Here is a 21,451-nt window from a genome sequence, read left to right on the forward strand (position 1 = left end):
TTATGAAGAATCTTAAATTTCTCAGGTACGAGTCCTTGCGATAACATTGATTGTGCAACTCTTTCTTCTACAATTTGCTGGCAGTTATAGAAAACTAGGTGTAGCCTTCTGTTTGATCCCGAGTTTGCACAACGAGAGCATTTTGTGATACGATGCTTAAGGTTGGATCAAGAGTTCGTCTCTGTGGCTACACTTGCGGTTGATTTGGATAAGATTTCGCCTGTTAACCATTTGAAGTGGAGACGACCCAAATGTGGTTGGATAAAAGCGAACTCGGGTGAGACAGAATGATATATAGCATGGCTTCGGCTGGTGGTATTTTACCTAATTCGGATGGTGACTGGATTTTTGGATTCACTCGGAGCCTAGGGAAATGCTCGATACTGATTGCGGAACTATGGGCTATTCATGATATCCTGAATCATGCTTGGAGATTAGGATTTCGGCACGTCGAGTTGGAGACCGATAATCTTGAGGCTTCCAAGATTTGCAACAAATCATCGAAAGCATTAGCGGATAACTCCTTGGTTGCTGCTATTTCAGACCTCTGGGATCGAGATTGGACGATAAAGGTTCGGCATATCCCCCGAGAACAAAATGTCGCGACTGACAGATTGGCTGCACTGAGTCGTGGAGACTCCATTGGCGGGCATGTATTTGTAGAACCCCCATTTGAGCTTTTGTCCATTCTTCAGGATGATACTGCTGTTTCCAGTGAATATTAGTAGCTTCCTGTATTAGCTAAAAAAAAAAGTTTTGTAATCTTTCACCAATATATATGTTGGATGATCGTTAACCACATTTCTATTTAAAGCATTGACCATTCACTTGATGTCGAACTCTATAACCAGACGTATGCTTAACTCCTTAACTATAAGTTTATATACAATCAGCCATCAGGTGTGATATTCTTATATATAGTCGTTCATAAAGACATCTATATTATACGTGTGTATAATAAAATATATAATAATTATTGTTGGATAATCATAAATTTGTGTATCTTTTTCACTAATATTTTTATTTTATGCGTATACATTAAGTATGAAAATATAATTTATGAGAACTTCTAGAATGCTGTCGAACGTTGATATCTATTACTAATTTTATAAGGTATAATTTCAATTAAAATATCTTTTATGATGTCCGTTAAATTAAAAATAAAATGGATATAAATAAATTAAATATTATTACTAGTGTCATATTATAAATATTGAATTAATACCATATAAATTACTTGATATATTATTAAAAGTTAAAGATCATTTCAATTATTTTTATTTAAGTTTGGATGTTTTTTCCTATTAATGTGATACTATAGTTTTCTACAACGTTTAATAAAAATAATTACATTGTTTGATAATTCAAATTTTTTATCTAAAAATTATAACTTTTATTTATAAATACATTCACGATTAATAATAATTAGTTATAAAATAATTTTATGAATGAAATTGTTTTCTTAAAAAATATAATTTTTAAGTTTAAAAATAAATTGTCTTCATATACTTTTTAAATAAATCTAAATTTATTATCTCTTTTTAAAATTATTACTTAAAAATATTGAAAAAAAATATTAAATGAAATTTTTTGAGGGGTCAAATAAGATATTTCCTATCAATTTAGCTTGACAGTTATTTTTTGAGGGTTCAAATAAGATATTTCCTAATAATTTAAAAAATGCACTTATTTTTTATTTTAGAGAGTAAATTATATCATTTATCAATAAATTTTATAGCAGTGATTAATTCAAAAAAATTGTATTCATTGACTCGTTTATACCACTAAATTGCTTATTTATCAATTATAGCATTAATTTTTTAATTTTATCAATTATAGCATTGACTTTAGTTTACATTTAATTATGTCATTGTTTAGTTAAGTTAATAACAAGACGATGATGATATGATTAACGATTAATGACATGATCTGTCACATCTAAATGACATCATTTTGATAACCACTATGAATAACTAAAATGACATGAATTTAAACCTTCAATTTTATGAAGGTATAGATTTTGTGGTTCTAATATAACTCCAAGTTTACCGATCTGAAAAACATACAATGTGTATTATAAAGCTAAAGAAATGCCACTAAATTACATTGAGTTGGCAACTGGATAAGAAGCTTGCATGGCAAGGAAACATAAACCACCAGTTGTATTTACACCCCTCTGAATTTTCATAAACCCTTTGTTACCCCAATTCTCTCCCCATGAATTCTTCACCACCCAATACTTCAAACCATCTGCATTCGTACCATACCTGATGACGGTGACCGCATGGTTCAGATCGGTGCCATAATCTCCAGTAAACACCCCATCACCCTGAAAAAACCTAAACGGTAGCCTGCTTCCGTCGATCGCGACTGAGATGGGTTGATTCGTGACAGCCTTAAGCAATGCACCATCGTCGTTTGCAGGTACCTGTTCGTAGCCGCTGATGGTGGCTACTTTGCTTGCCTGTTTCACATCATCACAAGTTCCTTAGAGTTCATTGTACGGGTAGGTTTGCTCTGCGGCTATTCCTCCATTTTGGATTAGGTATTGGTAAGCATCTGTTAGAGGAAAAGTCAATAAGTGCGGCTGAGGGGGGCACCGAATTCGGTGCAATAAATTTTGTTATATTTTTGAAATGGGTATATTGAAGTTTAGTTATTGCACTATAGGGTATTTTCAAAGATTAGTCCTTAAGCTTCAACTATAAATACCCTAGCTCATTTAGCTTTAAAATCATCCCAAATCATTTCTTTCTCCCAATACTAGAGAGTTTTCTTGTGAGTAATGAGTATTTTGTAAACACCTAAAATTTTCCTCTCTTTAGTAAAAGATCTGCAGCAGTCCGGAGACGTAGGCATAATTGGTTGAACTCTATTATCATTTTCGAGTATTATTTTTCCGCTTTTATTTCACATCCTCACTAATCTGGTTATAAGAAAATTACTCGTTCTCATTTTAATTCCTAACAACTGGTAATCAGAGCTTTTGGTTGTGAATTTTGTCAATTTTTTTGCGAGGTTACTATTCATTACTATTCACATGAATAGTAAATTTTGTGAATAGTAAAAAATTTATCGGTGATACGAATTTGTCGACAGAGGGTCTTATGGCGGCTCTCTTCAGTATGTATGAGAAGCCATAAGCCTCAAATAAAGTTCACTTGATGAGGCGAATATTCAAATTGCGAATGGTTGAAGGGGCATCAGTGGCTCAACACCTAAATGAACTCAACACAATCACAACCCAGTTGAGTTCCGTGGAAATTGAATTCGATGATGAAGTTCAAGCTTTAATTCTCTTACAATCTCTACCAGATAGTTGGAATACTACTGTTACAGTAGTCAGCAACTCGTCGGGAAATAGCAAATTGAAATTCAACGATGTTCAGGATATGGTATTGAGTGAAGAAATTCGACGGAGAGAATCGGGTGAAGCATCAACCTCCTCAACCTTGCACACGGAGTCTAGAGGAAGAACTTCAGAAAGAAACTCAAATCGTGACAGATCGAAATCTATAAGGGGAAAATCAAGAACGGGAAAGAAAGATTTTACCTGTTATAATTGTGGCAAGAAGGGTCACTTTAAAAGAGATTGTCGAGCACCAAAGAAAGATATTGGCGCACAGGAATCTGCCAACATGACAGAGAAGATAGGTGATGCCATGATTCTAAGCGTCAACAATCCAATTGAATCATGGATCTTGGATTCATGTGGAATTTTTCTACTCCACCTCATGCCAAGAAATCATGGAGAACTATGTCAGTGGTGATTTTGGGAAGGTTCATCTAGCTGATGATGAAACCTTGAAGATCGTCGGAAAAGGAGACATCCGTTTAAAGTTGCAAAACCAGACCACCTAGAAGCTGAAAGGAGTGAGACATATTCTTGGCCTCAAAAGAAATTTGATTTATGTAGGACAACTTGATGGAGAATGATATAGTACAACCTTTTCAGGTTGTGAATGGAAGATTACCAAAGGAGCACTCGTCATTGCTCGTGGTAAGAAGACTGGTACTCTCTATGTAACCTCAAATTTAGAGAATATCATTGCAGTAGCAGATGCTGATGGAAAATCAAACCTATGGCACCAAAGGCTTGACCATATGAGTGAGAAAGGGATGAAGACACTTTTTTCAAAAGGGAAGGTATCAGATCTAAAGAATATTGATGTCAGACTATGTGAAGATTGCATCTTTGGAAAATAAAAGAAAGTCAGTTTTGCAATGATTGGCAAGACACCCAAGGTAGAAAAGTTAGAGTTGGTGCATACTGATGTATGGGGACCATCTCCAGTTCCATCTCTTGCAGGCTCACTATATTATGTCACCTTCACCGATGATTCTACAAGGAAGATGTGGGTTTATTTTCTAAAGAAGAAATCAGAAGTCTTTGATACCTTCAGAAAATGGAAGGCCATGGTGGAAAATGAGACTGGTTTGAAAGTCAAGCGGTTGAGGTCTGATAATGGAGGAGAGTACAAAAATAGTAGATTCAGAGATTTATGCGCAAACAATGGGATCAAGATGGAGACAATAGTTTCCATGACACCGCAGTAGAATGGCGTAGCTGAGCGCATGAACAAAACTCTGAATGAAAGTGCCAGAAGCATGAGGATACACGTCGGCTTGCCAAAATTGCTATGCGCTGAAGCTATCAACACTGCAGCTTACCTGATCAACTGTGGGCCCTCAGTTCCCTTGGATGGTGGAATACCAGAGGAGGTTTGGAGCAAGAAATAAATAAACCTTTCACACTTAAGAGTGTTTGGTTGTATTTTTTATGTACACATAAATTCTGCTGAAAGAAGTAAACTTGACGCCATATCCAACAAATGTGTCTTTGTTGGTTATGGTGGTGATGAGTTCGGTTATCAATTTTGGGACTATGAAAATCGAAAGATCATCAGAAGCAGAGATTTCATTTTCAATGAGAATGTGATGTACAAAGACATATCAACTGTATAATCAAGTAGCTCCAAAACTGAAGCTGAAACAAAGGAATTTGCTGAGTTTGAGGAGTCTTCTGGAAATGATGTTCAGATCAATCCTGAAGTAGTTCAAGAAGAACCAGGCACACCAGAACTGAGGCGCTCCTCTTGAATTCCTAAACCAACCAAACATTATTCGCCTTCTTTACACTACTTGTTGCTGACTGACAATGGTGAACCAGAGTGCTATGATGAAGCAATGCAGGTGGAGGATTCAGTCAAGTGGGAGTCTTCCATGAAAGATGAGATGGACTCGCTTATGTCAAATCAGACGTGTGAATTAGTTAAATTACCACAAGGCAAGAAAGCGCTCCATAACAAGTGGATTTACATAATCAAAGAAGAGCACGATGGGAGCAAACGCTACAAAACAAGATTGGTTGTCAAAGGTTTTCAGCAAAAAGAAGGTATTGACTATAATGAAATTTTCTCTCTAGTCGTGAAACTGTCTACAATCAGACTGGTGTTGAAAATTATAGCTGCAGAGAATCTACATCTTGAGCAGTTAGATGTGAAGACAGCTTTTCTTCATGGTGATTTGGAGGAAGAAATCTATATGAGGCATTCAGAAGGCTTAATAGAGATAGACAAGAAAAACATGATATGCAGGTTGAAGAAGAGCTTGTATGATTTAAAACAAGCTCCTAGATAGTGATACAAGTAGTTCGATAGCTTCATGAGTAGTAGTGGTTTTACCATATGCCAAGCATATCATTGTTGCTACACCAAGAAGTTCGACAACAGGTTCATTATTTTATTGTTGTATGTTGATGACATGCTCGTTGCAGGCTCAGACATGCAAAAGATTATAAACTTGAAGCAAAAATTGTCGAAGCAGTTTTCTATGAAGGATCTGGGCGCTGCAAAGCAAATTCTTGGGATGAGGATTAAGAGAGACACAAAGTCGGGGACTTTGATGTTATCACAGGCTGAGTACAACAACAAAGTACTCTCCAGGTTCAACATGCAAGATGCTAAACCAGTAAGTACACCTTTAGATGTTCATATTAGACTCTCCAAAGTTTCTTGGAAGAATTAGGCAAGAAACAAGAAAACAATGTCTTGTATTGCGATAGTCAAAATGCTATCCATCTAGTGAAGAATTCATATTTTCATTCCAGGACGAAGCACATAAAATTACGATATCATTTTATTCGGTCTATTCTGGAAGATGGGATTTTGAAACTTGAAAAGATTAGTGGAGCTCAAAATCTGGCAGACATGTTAAGAAAGACAGTGACCACGGACAAACTGAAGATGTGTTCAGCTTCAGTTGGCATGCTAGAATAACAAGACTAGAAATGCTGTTGCATTGATCGGGGTGTGAAGACAGATTAAAATCAGTATTCAAGTGGGAGATTGTTGGAGGAAAAATCAATAAGTGTGGTTGAGGGGGGCACCGAATTCGGTGTAATAAATTTTGTTGAATTTTTTGAAATGGGTATATTGCAGTTTAGTCATTGCACTTTAGAGTATTTTCAAAGATTATCTTTAAGTTTTAATTATAAATACCCTAGCTCATTTAACTTCAAAATCATCCCAAATCATTTCTTTCTCCCAATACTAGAGAGTTTTCTTGTGAGTAGTGAGTATTTTGTAAACACCTGTAAATTTTCTCTCTTTAGTAAAAGATCTGCAGCAGTCTGGAGACGTAGGCATAATTGGCTGAACTCCGTTATCATTTTTTGGGTATTATTTTTTCGCTTTTATTTCGCATTCTCACTAATCTGGTTATAGAGAAATTACTCGTTCTCATTTTAATTCCCAACAGCATCCACCATTACTCCACCGTTGCAACATTGGTTTCCACCATTTCAGCTGCAATCCACCAGATGTTGCTCCGATAATGAGGTTAATTTGCCTGTGTTGATTTGGGTTAATTATTCGATGGCTGCCACTGTTGAAAATGCCCTACAACTATCTGCAAAAGGATTTGAAAATAATATTGTTATAAAGTATTATCATTAGTATTGAATAATAAATAATAAAAGAAAGTAGAGATTGTACCCAAGTGTTAACACAACCTTCAAAACCTCAAAAACTCGAAATAAGAGTGAAATTTCGCTTGTGTTGCGCTCTTCGATAATAAATCTTTCCATAAAGGAAATAATAGAACTAAAGATAAAGCTAGGATTGAGCTACGAGGGGGCAAGATGTTTAACTTTAAAATAAATAGGATTCTAAAAATAATTAATCCATAAAAATTAAGAGATTAAGGGTTTAATAACAATAATTCTAGCAAAAAAAAATCAGTAAATAACAATAAAACTTACTGCATTTTCCCTGTTGTTTAACAGGAGTGACGGCACCTCGGTCCCTCCAATCGAAGCTTATATCCAGTGGCACTTGATCCATTGAAATATCTGAATAATTTGCATAACTAAACGATGTTGATTCAGACCTATCCATCTTATGATATCTGGTGTGAGCTGCAATGAATTCATCATGTCTCAAATCTGCAAATCCATTCAGTCCCAACTTAAAACTCCTGTTTCCCACAGTATTGAAGCTCTCGATATATTCGAAGTTCTCCTTGAATATATTAAAACGCTTCTCCTTCTCCGATTCGCTGTTATATTTTCGACCATAATAAACCATCCATTGCTCATGTTTTTCAACAATGGCGGTTTCATGGATTGGTCGGGACGTGACAAGAGATGCCAATGTCCCAAAAATTAAAAACGAAAACACATTCATTAAACCCATTTTTGTGTGTGCTAATTACTGATTTGTGAAGAAGCAGGAAGCAATGCATGTTTGTATATATACCACGATGCGTGAGAATTGAACAGGTCGTTTTAGAAGTTAATTTAGAAAAATAACCAATAATCAAGACATTATACCTTTTTTGCTTTGTCTTTATCACTGAATTACCTTATTTTCTTTCCTTTGACAGGATTTCATTCCTTTTAAGCCCTCCGTAATAGTCTCTTGATGACCCTCAAACGAAATCTATCAGTGCATGGAATATCTTCTTAAGATACCAAGTAATTTTTTAAAGATCCGAATCCAAAATTAAAAAAAAGGAAAGATATTGATTTTGTTCAAGTGTGAAAATAATTGATGCAAAATGGAAATGGAAATGGAAAATGTCAACCTTTCTACATATTTTTATTTTGGATAATATCACATATACCATATGTATTTTAATAAAATATCTAATATGATTTATATTTAAAAGGTTTAATTTGACATTTTTTTCCTTTGATAAGACCTAGGCAGGTCTATCCACTGGGTGAAATGGAGCAATATTTGTGAGCCCAAGGAGTATGGCGGGTTGGGTATATTTGATTTGCATATTAGAAATCGATCGCTCCTGAATAAATGGATCGTTAGGTTCGGCGTTCAGGCTAACAGCTTGCGGAGGAAAGTTGTATCTGCCAAGTACAACCCCGACCAGAATGCATTGCTCCCGAATCCAGTCTCAAAGAAAAAAAAGAATCATGTGTTGGCGAAATATCACCAAGGTTCTAAACATGGATGATGATGTCCTATTGAATAATTTTATATGTGTTGCGGAAGATGGCAGAAAGAATGATTTTTGGAAGGGCTATTGGACTGTCGTTTCCTCACTGAAAGTAGCCTTCCCAAGGATCTATAGCATTGCAGTTCAGAAAAAAGGTAAGGTTAAGGATTTTTGGTCATAAAGTCAATGGGTCCTGGGTTTGGGACATCAAACATAGACGATCTCTAATTGAGTGGGAAGTAAATATTCGGAATAGCTTCTTTACAGTTATCAAGAATGTAACGAATAATGGCGCAGCAGTGGAGCGTGTCATCTGATGGCCTGTACGTCCCAAAGAAGTATTGTATGAAAGCTTCGTGTGTTGGTTTAGTCGAGGATCAGTTCTGGAATCTAGTGTGGTCCAATTTGGCACCGCCCAAAGTCGAGGCTTTCGTTTGGAGGTTAGTGCAAAACAGAATTCCATGCTTTACGGAGTTACAAAGACAGGGCATACCAGGTACTGAGAACGCTCGTTGCGTATTTTGCATATTAGAACAAGAAACACCAAATCATTTATTCTATCAATGCGAGATTGTATGGAAAGTTTGGCAACAAAATGGTGTGAGGCGTGGAATGTTTCCATTGTGTTCCCTGATAATGTTAAGTTGCTTGTTTGCCTGTGGGACAATCAGAAAATCAGAAAACAGGACAAACCCATCTGGAGGATGGCGTTCTTCGGGTTTATTTGGACCATTTGGATTCATAGGAACAATATTGTTTTCAAAGGGTGTGAATTCTCCGTTGATCGTATATATGTTTCAACTTTGCTAAGAATTGGTGGTTGGGCTAAAAGCAAATGGCCCTGTGATATACCATCCATTTCTGATTTCATGAGATTTCCTAGTACTTTCACAGTTAGGGTGGTAAACTAGGGTCATTGTTCTATAGTCGGGGGAGTTTCTTTAGCAGGCTTGGAAGTCTATTAGCTATTTAAAATAATTCCGAGGTTTCTTCTGTTATTTCATGTTATATGTTGTATTATTGCAGGTTCTGTTGTATAGGGATAAAGTTTTTTCATCTTGGTGTGTTGAATTTGGTTATTGTTTGCGTATGGATAAGCTGGAATCTGTTGGTCGCAGCATGTTAACGAAAGCCTAATCCTATAGACAGTCTAATGGGGTGGTATTTGCAGAATTGGTAGTAGGGTGAGTTGATATGAAAGGTTCTTTAGAGGTTCTCGCAATGTTTCACTAGTAGGTTCAGTTGGGGTTCAACTACTGGTGTAAGTTGGTTTTCGATTAGGATAAGGTCATAAGGCAACATGTTTGATAGATAAGTTGTATTCGCTCCAAGGGCTACCAGTGGAGGAAATGGTCCTGATCCTGATAGCCTAAGAATAGATCTTAGCACATCCAATAGAAGAGGTGGGTAGCTTCTCTAAATCCATTGTTCATTGCAGTAGTGGTTAGAATCAGACTTAACATGGTGCTCTTATCTTTGTCTGGTTTGTTAAGTTGAAGTTTGATGGTTTTAGGGCCCCCCTGGTGGTCTCTGACTTTATTGGTGTTCATGGTTATACCCTGGTTTTTCTATGGTGAGGAGTAAATTTTGGTTCTCGTTTGTGTTGGTTGAAGCCACTTTGGTCTGAGTTGTTGGGGCTGGCTAGACCACTAAGCAGACTGATCTAACTTGCTACCGAGTGGAGAGTAACTGTTCTCCATGTCAGTTGTGCTGCTCTTGACTTGAGTGTGGTGAAGTGAAAGTTCAGTGCAGTTGTTGGTTTCACGTTTTGGCGGTTTGTTGGTCTTATCTAAAGTTGGGCCATACTGCTATGATTGTGGTCAAGGTCTGTGTCGTGGCTGAATATAAGGGTCATTTGACAGGCGGATTGGTTGAGTTCTCCGGCATGGTACGCGAGTTTTGTCATTGGGGTGTAGTATAGTAGTTTGCAGACTATCATGGCAAGGACGTGTGGAGCTCCCATACATTTATGTTACAGTACTCTTCCTTATTGTTGTAGACTCGTGGGACTAGTGATCCCTAGTTTATTAAGGGCAATATGTCGAGTTTGGTACCGACCCTGCTATTTGTTGTTGCAGGATTATGGCACTTCTATGATGCACTCTTTTTCTCCCATCTAGGTTAGGAATGTTTTTTAATGAGGCTCATGACAGTATTATACTTTGTATTTGTTTTCGTTAATACAAAGTGCAACCCCTTAAAAAAAGATAATTATTTTGAGTTGTAGCTTATTTTGTTGTTAAATTAACAGACAAGTGTCTGATGTACGGTTGAACGAATTTTAAAGAACTCATATATCTCGAATGCTAAAGTAAATTAATAATGTCTTTTTGAACTTTTGATGTAAAGGTAACCTACTCACTTGATTGTGGATCTTGGAAGGAAGCAAACACCATGCAGAATAAGTGAATGGTTACAAATCAAAGTGGCTTTGACGGTTGATGTAGGGTAAGAATGGAGGGCTGAAAGTGAAAAAGTGAAGGCTGGTTTTAAGTGAAGTAGCGTGAGGTATGGCTTATGAAAGAAATGGAATATGAAGGTGGTGTTATGGTGATAGTATCTTGAAGAAAGGATCAAAGAAGAACCTATACTAAGAAGTATAGACCCAGACTTTATATGCTCTCTCCAAGGGGTGGTAAACAAGGACTTGGATCCACTTATATGAGATCTAGGAAACACAAGTATCAATGGAAGATATAGGGGTTTACGCCACAAGTAAGACTACTTAATAAGTCAATGGAGTCACAAAGGATATGGAGATAAAACTCACAAGGAATTATATTGATGAAAAGATTGTATGTTTTTACAAATGAAATGCCTAAGTATGTATAAGAAAAGAAAGGGGTTTGGACAAATGATTACATGTTGTTTCGGCGAGCTCTTGTACCTTTACATAAAGTCATAATTAATGGTTTACAAAGACACTTGAATGATTATGTAGGTTCGGTTTAAATGAGAGGGCATGTTGTTTTGATGAAAGGTGATGAAAGGCTTCATTTTGGCGCCTTGGGTGAAGGGGAGTGTTGCTTTGGCCGAATGGTGAGATGCTTCTTGGAGTTTGGCGCCCAAACAAGTGGATTGCATGCCTTGGCCGAACGGTTGGAAAACCCCTTGGTGTTTAGAGCCTAGCCTTAAGTCACAAGTAGGTAGCTAGTTGAGTTAGAGCTGGTACACTCAAGCTAGCTAGCGACACTCCAGATACTCAACTACCATCTCAGCTTCACTCCTGTCCTTAGTCATCAGCTCAGCTACCAAGTCCTCAGCTATCCTTCAGCTACCTTTAGCTCCTTCCCAGCTCCTTTAACTAGCCTTTCACTTTCTTTCTTTTTTTACTATGGGGCACCACATTTTACTGCCTCTGTGACATTGTTTTCCTGGGTATGGTTAGTTTACAGGTAGATGAATATTTTCTATCATGATATTAGGAAATACTTATATAAATTGGATGTTTTTGGTAGATTGAACAAAGGATGGTTCTAAATGCTCGTGTTTTTGATTCTTCGACTAAATTGTCAATTTTTTAAGTCGATATTGAACCGGGTTCGGTCATGTATGTTAATGTATGTTATTCCTTCTGATTTTAAATGCTATTTATTCATCAATCTTCCATTAACACAATTTTTAGATTTTGAGTGCATTGAGATACAATTAGATAAGGCTTATATAATAAATAATTACCTAAACTATATCCTCCTTTTCATTTAAGTACCTAAAGTATTTTTTTAGTCAAAATAAGTACATAAAGTTATATTTTTGTTTAAAATAGGTACCTAAAGTATTTTGTCAAAATATGTACCAAAGTAATCATTTTTTATCGAAGTACCTAAAATATTCTTTAATTAATGTCACATGTCAACTTTTTATAACTTAGATGAAATTTTTTGAATAGTTTAGGTACCTATTTTGACATAAAATACTTTAGACACTTATTTTGACCAAAAATACTTTAGACACTTATTTTGACCAAAAAATACTTTAAATACTTAAATGAAAAAATGAGTATACTTTAAATACTTATTTGTGATATAAACCATTAGATAATGTAGACATTGCCCAATTAATTTCTAGTGATTTGGCCAGGTTCAAATTCCATTTCTCTTATCCGTGCCATTAACTTTCTTTATATAAAAAAAGTTGGGGGCTTTGCAAGTTTAGATACAAGTTTTTTCAAGTCTTTAAATATAATCTTTTAAAATATATATTTATTGAATAATTGAACAGAAAATTAATACATGTATATTGTTATTGTCCGATTCATACTTGTGTAATTATGTATCTTCGACACACACCATACACGTTAATTCTTTTTGAAAAAGTTTATATAATCTTTTTTGTACTTTTGACCTCTCTTTTCCCTTTTATGTCATTTCAGTCTAATATGTTCTTGTACTATCCCTACTACGTAGGCAGAAAATGTATGGAGAAGTGTTTGAGGTGTTCTTAGCGTACAGAAGCATTATAAGAATTTCAGTCGGGTCTTTTTTTTGCTTTTCTTATGCTTTGGTGATCTGTCGCATTTGAATGTGTGTTGTTGCTGCAGTTGTCTTGTGTTTGCTTTGGCTAGATATATGTTCTTAGGTGTTGATTTTAGTTGTTGTCCACTGGCCGCTCCTGTGTTTGTGTAATGCTTTGTGTGTTTATTGATGGCATTCCGGCAGGTGGTGGAGAGGCGATTTCAGCAGTAGTCGGTGATGTGATGTTTCCTAGGTTGCAGGAGGGTTTTGCTGTAAATTTTATTTTCGAGGCATAGAAGAATGTTTCAATGAATCACTAAACAAGAAAAGTAAGATGGTGCCCTGAAAAGCTGGTATTCGCATGCAGTTCCTGTTGTGGGATTGAGGTGGCTATTGGTAATAGTTTATTTGTCATGACCATAGTGTCGAATGATGGGCCGTTTTGTTCTGGTCTGAGATTACCGGCAGCTTCTGTAATTCGGGAGTTGTTTCCTTTGGAAATTCAACAATTCTTTGGTTGTTCGAGCTTCATTGTGTGGGTGAGGCATGGGTGTCATTTTCCGTAGTTATGACAGGTGGTGATTCAACGATTGGGTGAATGAGCTCTTGGGTAAGCATTGTTTTGGGAAATAAGGAGGTTGTCGGAGATGGTGATCTGACATGTACGTCCTCGCGTGTTGTTCCTTTTGTGGAAATAAGGAGGATTTCGGGTGAATGCAAGTTATATTTCTAGTTTAAGGCTATTTTTTTATTGGATTAGGGTCTGTAAGTGAGTTTGCATTTCTTAGTGCATTGCCTCTGGTCATGTTATGGGTGTTCCTGCTGTTTCGTTCTGTTGTTTAGTTTCATTCCTCGGGTCTTGATGTCTGTGTATGTTTCTCAGTGTGCCCTTTATTCACTTTGTTGGTTTGTATGTGGTGGTTTTATTACGTGTATTTTGATTTTGTAATCGGGTTTCTATAAAACCAGAAAGCAAGCAATTGTAAAGGGATAAACATAAATATCATAAAGTAGCATGAACATAAAACTGTAGTTTAAACAAAAACATTAAAACTTTCAAACCGAGCCATCTAAGCCGTTTTCCTCTTGAAAACTTAAAAATCATTGTTTCACGATTTTATCAAAACTCATGTAAGTCAATATAAAATATAACAAACAATTTTTATTCTTTTCGTTCATACATATCAATGTTTCAAATTAATAATCATTTTTACTTTATCATCATCAAAATAGAACGTGGGCAGTTCATACCCTATCATCGATAAAACTTTATACAAACATTATGTAAATAATTCATACTTAAATTAAAAAAATACTTTGAAATAAAACGAGGTTAACTTATCACAAGTTGTCCTCAATCAGATTAATTAAATAAACTAAATGTGCTCACTTGGACACTTTAATTATAAATCAAAATATAAGCCTCACTAAGCTTTAGGTTTAATCCTTTGTTTTTCAATTGTTTCAACTACATTATTTATCTTAATTTCATATTATGACAGTTTGCACTACCTTCAAAAAATATTATATATTAATATACATATTTAAAAATTATTCCATTTATACCAATAAAAACTAGACTCAAATACAAATATAAACACATAAGGCACTTCTTCTAACTCAACTTGTACAATTTATAGTAAATTTTCAAAGCTAACTTACATAAACTGTTTTGAGCAGAATATGTTGCCCTGTTTTCTAACCTATGCTCGATTAAAAATTCATATATTTTGTTTTAAACAAAACTAGACTGATATAAGAATCTAACGATATAGATTTCATTTTCTAATCACTTCTATATAATTTATGATGATTTTCTAAACTTATTGTTCAAATCATAATTTCTAGGTAGCTTACCTTAATTAATGCCCTTAGCTTATTCAATAAATCTATTAGCTTACCAAATGAACTTATATACATGACTCATAAATCACATAATATTTAGTAGTCACTACTTACCATAATAACTCTGTCACTGGCTCATTGCAAGCCAATGTTCGTTCGATAACATAAGTACAAATTAAATATGCAATTACCTTTGCCACATTATTGAACATTCTCTACGATAATCTTCTCAATCCACACTTTTTCCTTGCCTTTCGAGTTACTTGGATCACTAAATTTATCGTGGTTTGACGACTTCATATAATAACATAAAATATTCAAATTATATGTTAATATGAACTAACATAATCTAAGCATAAATATAAGATTCGATAGAGATAAAATAAGCAAAATTTCCAGCAAAGTAATATTTTACCCAAATGATAGTTTCAAATTTAATAAGCTTGCAACTAAGTCCCTAAAGTGTCAAGACCTTTCAAATTCCAACTTGTAATTTACCAAATTTGGTTCCAAACAACTTTCCAACTTAAAATTTCAGCATTACATAATTAAAATTCAACATTGAACACCCCAATTATCAAATTCTTGCTATAATGTCCCACAATTCTCAAAACTTGTAAAATAACCCTTTTTCTATTTCAAGCTTCCAAATTGATCCAAACAAATCTCAAAATTACATAGAACACTTCTAATATCAATTCTAGACCATAAGAAAATTTTCAATGTTTCTCCCCCCCCCAAATTTATCCCTATGTCTGAATCTACCTAGTATGTTAGGGCAAGGTTTTTATTCATATTCAAGCATGAATTCAACTCCCTTGCACCAAATTCATGTTATTCTAACCATCACAACATCAAATTAAATAAAAATACAATCATCCCTTATAACCCTAGTTTAACTGAATTTAATACAAGGCTTTACATATAATTTTAATTATTACACAAGCCTTATAATTAATCTCCAACATAAAAAACATAAGAATCCTTCATCAATTCTTCAAAATTCATAAACCCTAATTTCCAATCTCTTATTATAAGCATGATAACCATGTAATATTTATATCAAATGATAGAGAATTTCATGTAGATTAGTTCTCTATTTCACAACTTAGTCCAAAAACCAATCATATAAGCTTAAAAATTAACTTGAAAATTTTCTTACCTTGTATGGAGACTCACGGCTTGGAGAAGAGAAATGGATGAAAATTATGCTAATTTTCTTGATTATTATAGTATAAATAATCCTTAACACATGCTTAATATAATAAAGTTGAATTTAGAATTCAATTAATGATAAATTCCATTTTTACCATTAATGAATCTTGATAATTACAAAATTCCATTGCATTATCTTCTATTAAAATATTCCTTAGTCAAAGATGATCCAATTTGGCTTTAACTTTCTACTTTGGCCATGCAATTTTCAAAAATTGCATTTTAGTCACTAAATTTCCATTGTTCAATCAATTCTAAAATATTACATTGATATATGCTAAATTTATCTTCTTTAAAACATGAAAAATAATATTTCCAATCCTTATCTATCATCCTTCAAATTTTTGTGAAATTATGGTTCTATCTGACTATCTGATTTATATACTTAAATTTATCGCTTTAGAGTTTTTTTTAACACAAATCCCATACTGAAAATCTAATTACCACAAAAATTCTTGTTTTAGGCCAAACTGTTCATTTACAGGCTAAAAATATAATTTTTCAAAATTACTTTTTTAGTCCTTAAACTTTTACAAAGTTTATACTTTATCCACCAAACTTTTAAAACTTACATTTTGGTCACCAATTGAAATTTGGGGTATTACAGTAAGTCTTTCGAGCATGATGATTAAATCCTTAGGGTTATCTGTCAGTCGTTCGAGTAAGGTGATAAGTCATTCGGGTCATCTATAAGATCTTAGGACATGATGTTTTCATATGATATTTGAGAAAGTGGTTTTCAAAGTTTCTCATTTAAGATTTTTAGAAAATGAAATTCAAGTAAGAAAGTGATTTCCAAAGTTTCTTATTCAATAGAATATTTCCAAAAATGTGTAAGTCATTCGGACCATCAGTAAGTCTTTCGAGCATGATTATTAAATCCTTCAGGTTATCTGTAAGTCTTTCGAGCAAGATGATAAGTTCTCTGGGCCATTTATAAGACCTTTGGGTTGGATGTTTTCATATGATATTTTCCAAAAAATGATAAAAAGATTAACAAAGGTTCTCATTTAATCCTCTAAAAATGAAAATTTTGAAATATTTGATTCCATCACCAAAAGAGATGGATCCACATTCGTTTTTTGGCTTGTCCATCATATAAGGAGTTGGATCATCATCACCTTTTTTTACGATTCTACCACATAAGAAGTTGGATTATCATCACTTTTTTGTTTGATTCCATCACAAAAGAAAGTGGATCAACGTTTCCTTTTTTGCTCGATTCCATCACATAAGGAGTTGGATCCATCACATAAGGAGTCGGATCTGCATCAACCTTTTGCTAGATTCAATCATAGAAGGAAATGGATCAACGTAATCGAAAGAAGAAAAAGCTCATATAAGAGAGCTTATTCGACCTTAACATTACCTTTATAAAAGAATATGTAGTCTATATTAGAGAACTTGCAGAACATCTCAAGAAGGAATTTGAATTAGTTATCTGATATTATTTTTAGTTGATAAAAGAAAAAGAAAGATAAATAGAAAAAAATAAACAAATAAACAAATCCTCAGACATGTTAATTAAGGGTAATTGTGCCTTTTGCAGGTCCATCATCTATGGGATTGAAGCAAACCCAAACGAGAGTATTTTCAGATTCAAAGGGGGCAGACCATTCGATTGAAAGACGAGTCAATGGATCAATGAAAGATTGATGAAGAATAATAGAACCATGAGTTATAGTTAGACTAGACAAAATTAGGCTATCTTTGTCTTTGCTTCATTCTTGTTTCACAATAACAAGCAAAGAAGGACAATTGTGATACCCTAATTTTATTAGACCAATCAAATCGGATCGAAAATATTCGAGGGAAAATTTAAAGGTTGTTCGTTTATCGACACCAAATTGATTCCAATGGCCTTGGTGGAATAGGTGGGAAATAATTCAAGGACTTTGAAATTTTTTGAACATTTGCTCATTTGGATTGGCCTATTTGGGCTTGGTGATAACTCATATTTATTTTAGAATATAAACCTTTATCATTATCCCAAATAGATTCAAATCACACCAATAAACCAAATTCAAAATAAAGCCCATTTATAAACCCAAAAGTCCAAATGCCCACATTACAATCTAAAACCCAATCTATATCCCAAGTTAACCTGATTTAACCAAAGCCCGTAATATAAATTTGTTTGGAAAGCAACCAAACCCTAGGGTTTTTAGTCCTAAGCATCGGTTGTCTGCCTTGATTATTTAAATTCTAGCAACCACGTCAGCTCTTAAGACTAGGAAAGCATTGGTCCCCGTTCAAGCAATACTTCCAGGGAAGTAGTGGTTCCCTTCTCTCGACCATGCTCCTCCAAACAGCCAGCTCGACGAACAACACATGCAAACAAAATAGGAAATAAATTATAGTTCTGATTTTGTAAATGGGTATCTATAAACCCAAAAACAAGCAATTGTAAAGGGGATCCTTATCATTTTATTTCCCATTTTTTGAGAACAATAAAAAGTTTTTCTTTCATTCGAACCACGAAGGAATCAAAATATGAAGAGACTTTAAAATAGTATTAAAATCCATTTTCTTCCAAAACCCAAATTGATTTTCAAAGATTTCTTGTTTGAGTAAGTCCTTTGGGCCATCAGTAAGTCTTTTGAGCATGATGATTAAATCCTTAGGGTCATTTGTCAGTCTTTAGAGCGAGATAATTAGTCCTTCAGGCCATCTATAAGACCGTCAAGCGCGGTGTTTTCATCTGAGATTTGATAAAGCAATTTTCAAAGTTTCTCATTTAATATTTTTTATGAAATGAAACATTTGAAAAGTAAGAAAATGGTTTCCAAAGTTTCTTATTCAGTAGAATATTTCCAAGAATATGTAAGTCATTTGGGTCATTAATAAGTTTTTTGAGCATGATGATTAAATCATTCGGTTCATCTGTAAGTCTTTCGAGCAAGATGATAAGTTCTCTGGGCCATTTAAAAGACCTTCGGGCTGGATGTTGTCATATTATATTTTTTGAAAAAAAAAATGAGAAAACGATTTTCAAAGGTTCTTATTTAGTCTTCTCCGAAAATGAAATTTTTGAAAGATTTGATTCCATCACCGAACAAGATGAATTAAAATTCATTTTTTGGCTCGTCCATCACATAAGGAGTTGGATCAGCATCACATTTTTCCACGATTCTATCACATAATAAGTGGGATTAGCATCACTCTTTTGTTCAATTCCATCACAGAATGAGGTGGATCAACGTTTCTTTTTTTTTTTTTGCTCAATTCCATCACATAAGTAGTTGGATCCGTCACATAAGGAGTTGGATGTGCATCGTCTTTTTGATCGATTCCATCACAGAAGGAGATGGCTCAACACAATCCAAGGAAGAAAAAGTTCATATATGAGAGATTGTTCGACCTCAACATATGATTTTTAAGAGAATATGAGTACATATAGGAGATCTTGCATAGCATCTTAAGAAAGGAGTAATTGTGTCTTTTGTAGGTTCGTCATCTATGGGATTGAGGGTAATTGTGACTTTTGTAGGGTAATTGTGTCTTTTGTAGGTTCGTCATCTATGGGATTGAGGCAAACCCAAACGATAGTATTTTCAGATTCAAAGGGGTAGATAATTCGATTCAAATACGAGTCAATGACTCAATGAAAGATTAAAGAAGGACAATATATCAATGATTATAGTCAGACCAGAAAAAATTAGGCTATCTTTTGTCTTTGCTTCATTTTTGTTTCACAATAACAAGCAAATAGGAACAATAGTGATACCCTAATTTTTTTGACAAATCAAATTAGATCAAAAATATTCAAGGGAATATTTAAAGGTTGTTCACACATCGACACCGAATTGTTTCGAATGGCATTTGTGGAATATGTGGGAAATAATTTTAGGAATTTGAAAATTTTCAAACATTTTCTTATTTGGATTGGCTTATTTGGGCTTGGTGATCATTCATACTTATTTTATAATCCAAAATTTTATCATTATCCCAAATAGATTCAAATCACAACAATAAACCAAATTCAAAATAAATCCCATTTATAAACCCAAAAGTCCAAATGCCCATATTATAATCCAAGACCCAATCTATATCCCAAATTAACCTGATTCAACCAAAGCCCATAATCTAAATTTGTTTGGAAAACAACCAAACCCTAGGGTTTTTAGTATTTAGCGTCAGTCGACTACCTTCATTCTTCAAATTCAAGAAGCCACACCAACTCTTCCCAACTGAGTGACTCGACAAGTAGTGGTCCCCTTCGCTCGGCTATGCTTTTCCAATAGCCAGCTCGACCAACAACACATGTAAACAAAATAGGCACTGAATTGTAATTTTGATTTTGTAAAAGAGTTTCTATAAAACCCAAAAACAAGCAATTGTAAAGGGGATCATGATCCATTCAATTCCCATTTTTTGAGAACGATAAGAAAGATTTTGTTTCATTCGAACCATAAAGGAATAAAAAAAGATAAAGACCTTAAAATGGTATTAAAATCCATTTTCTTCCAAAACCAAAATTGATTTTCAAAGATTTATTGTTTGAGTAAGTCATTTGGGCCATTAGTAAGTCTTTCTAGCATGATGTTTAAATCCTTAGGGTCATCTGTCAGTCTTTCGAGCAAGATGATAAGTCATTCGAGCCATCTATAAGACCTTCGAACATGATATTGTCATATAATATTTGAAAAAGAAATTTTCAAATTTTCTCATTTAAGATTTTTAGAAAATAAAATTTTTAAAAAGTAAGAAAGCAATTTTTGAATTTTTTTTTCAGTTTAATATTTCAAAGAAAATGAGTAAGTCATAATGGCCATTAGTAAGATTTTCGAGCATGATGATTAAATCATTCGGGTCATCTGTAAGTCTTTCGAGCAAGATGATAAATTCTCTCAGCCATCTATAAGACCTTCGGGCTAGATGTTTTCATATGATATTTTCGGAAAAAAATGAGAAAGTGATTTTCAATTTTTCTCATTTAATCTTCTCCAAAAATGAAAAATTTGAAAGATTCGATTCCATCACCAAAGGAGATGGATCAACATTCCTTTTATGGCTTGTCTATCACATAAGGAGTTGGATCAACATCACTTTTTTTCGCGATTCTACCATATAAGAAGTTGGATTATCATAATGCTTTTGTTCAATTACGTCATAGAAGAAGGTGGATCAATGTTTCCTTTTTTGCTCGATTCCATCACATAAGGAGTTGGATCCATAACATAAGGAGTTGGATCAACATCACTTTTTTTTCGCGATTCTACCATATAAGAAGTCGGATTATCATAATGCTTTTGTTCAATTACATCATAGAAGAAGGTGGATCAATGTTTCCTGTTTTGCTCGATTCTATCACATAAGGAGTTGGATCCATAACATAAGGAGTTGGATCTGCATCGACCTTTTGATAGATTATATCACAGAAGAAAATGGATCAACACAATTGAAGGAAGAAAAAAGTTCAGATAAAAGAGCTTGTTTGACCTCAACCTGACCTTTTTAAGAGAATATGCAGTTTATATATG

General features: G+C 34.3%; 1 pseudogene; it reads right to left on the bottom strand.

The window, feature by feature from the left end:
* Positions 1 to 2,101: 2,101 nt before the first annotated feature.
* Positions 2,102 to 7,685, bottom strand: LOC120209766 (annotated as a pseudogene).
* Between the last annotated feature and the right edge of the window lie 13,766 nt (positions 7,686 to 21,451).

Source organism: Hibiscus syriacus, unplaced genomic scaffold (assembly GCF_006381635.1).
Source record: "Hibiscus syriacus cultivar Baekdansim isolate YM2019G1 unplaced genomic scaffold, ASM638163v2 tig00020138_pilon, whole genome shotgun sequence".
Lineage (NCBI taxonomy): Eukaryota > Viridiplantae > Streptophyta > Magnoliopsida > Malvales > Malvaceae > Hibiscus > Hibiscus syriacus.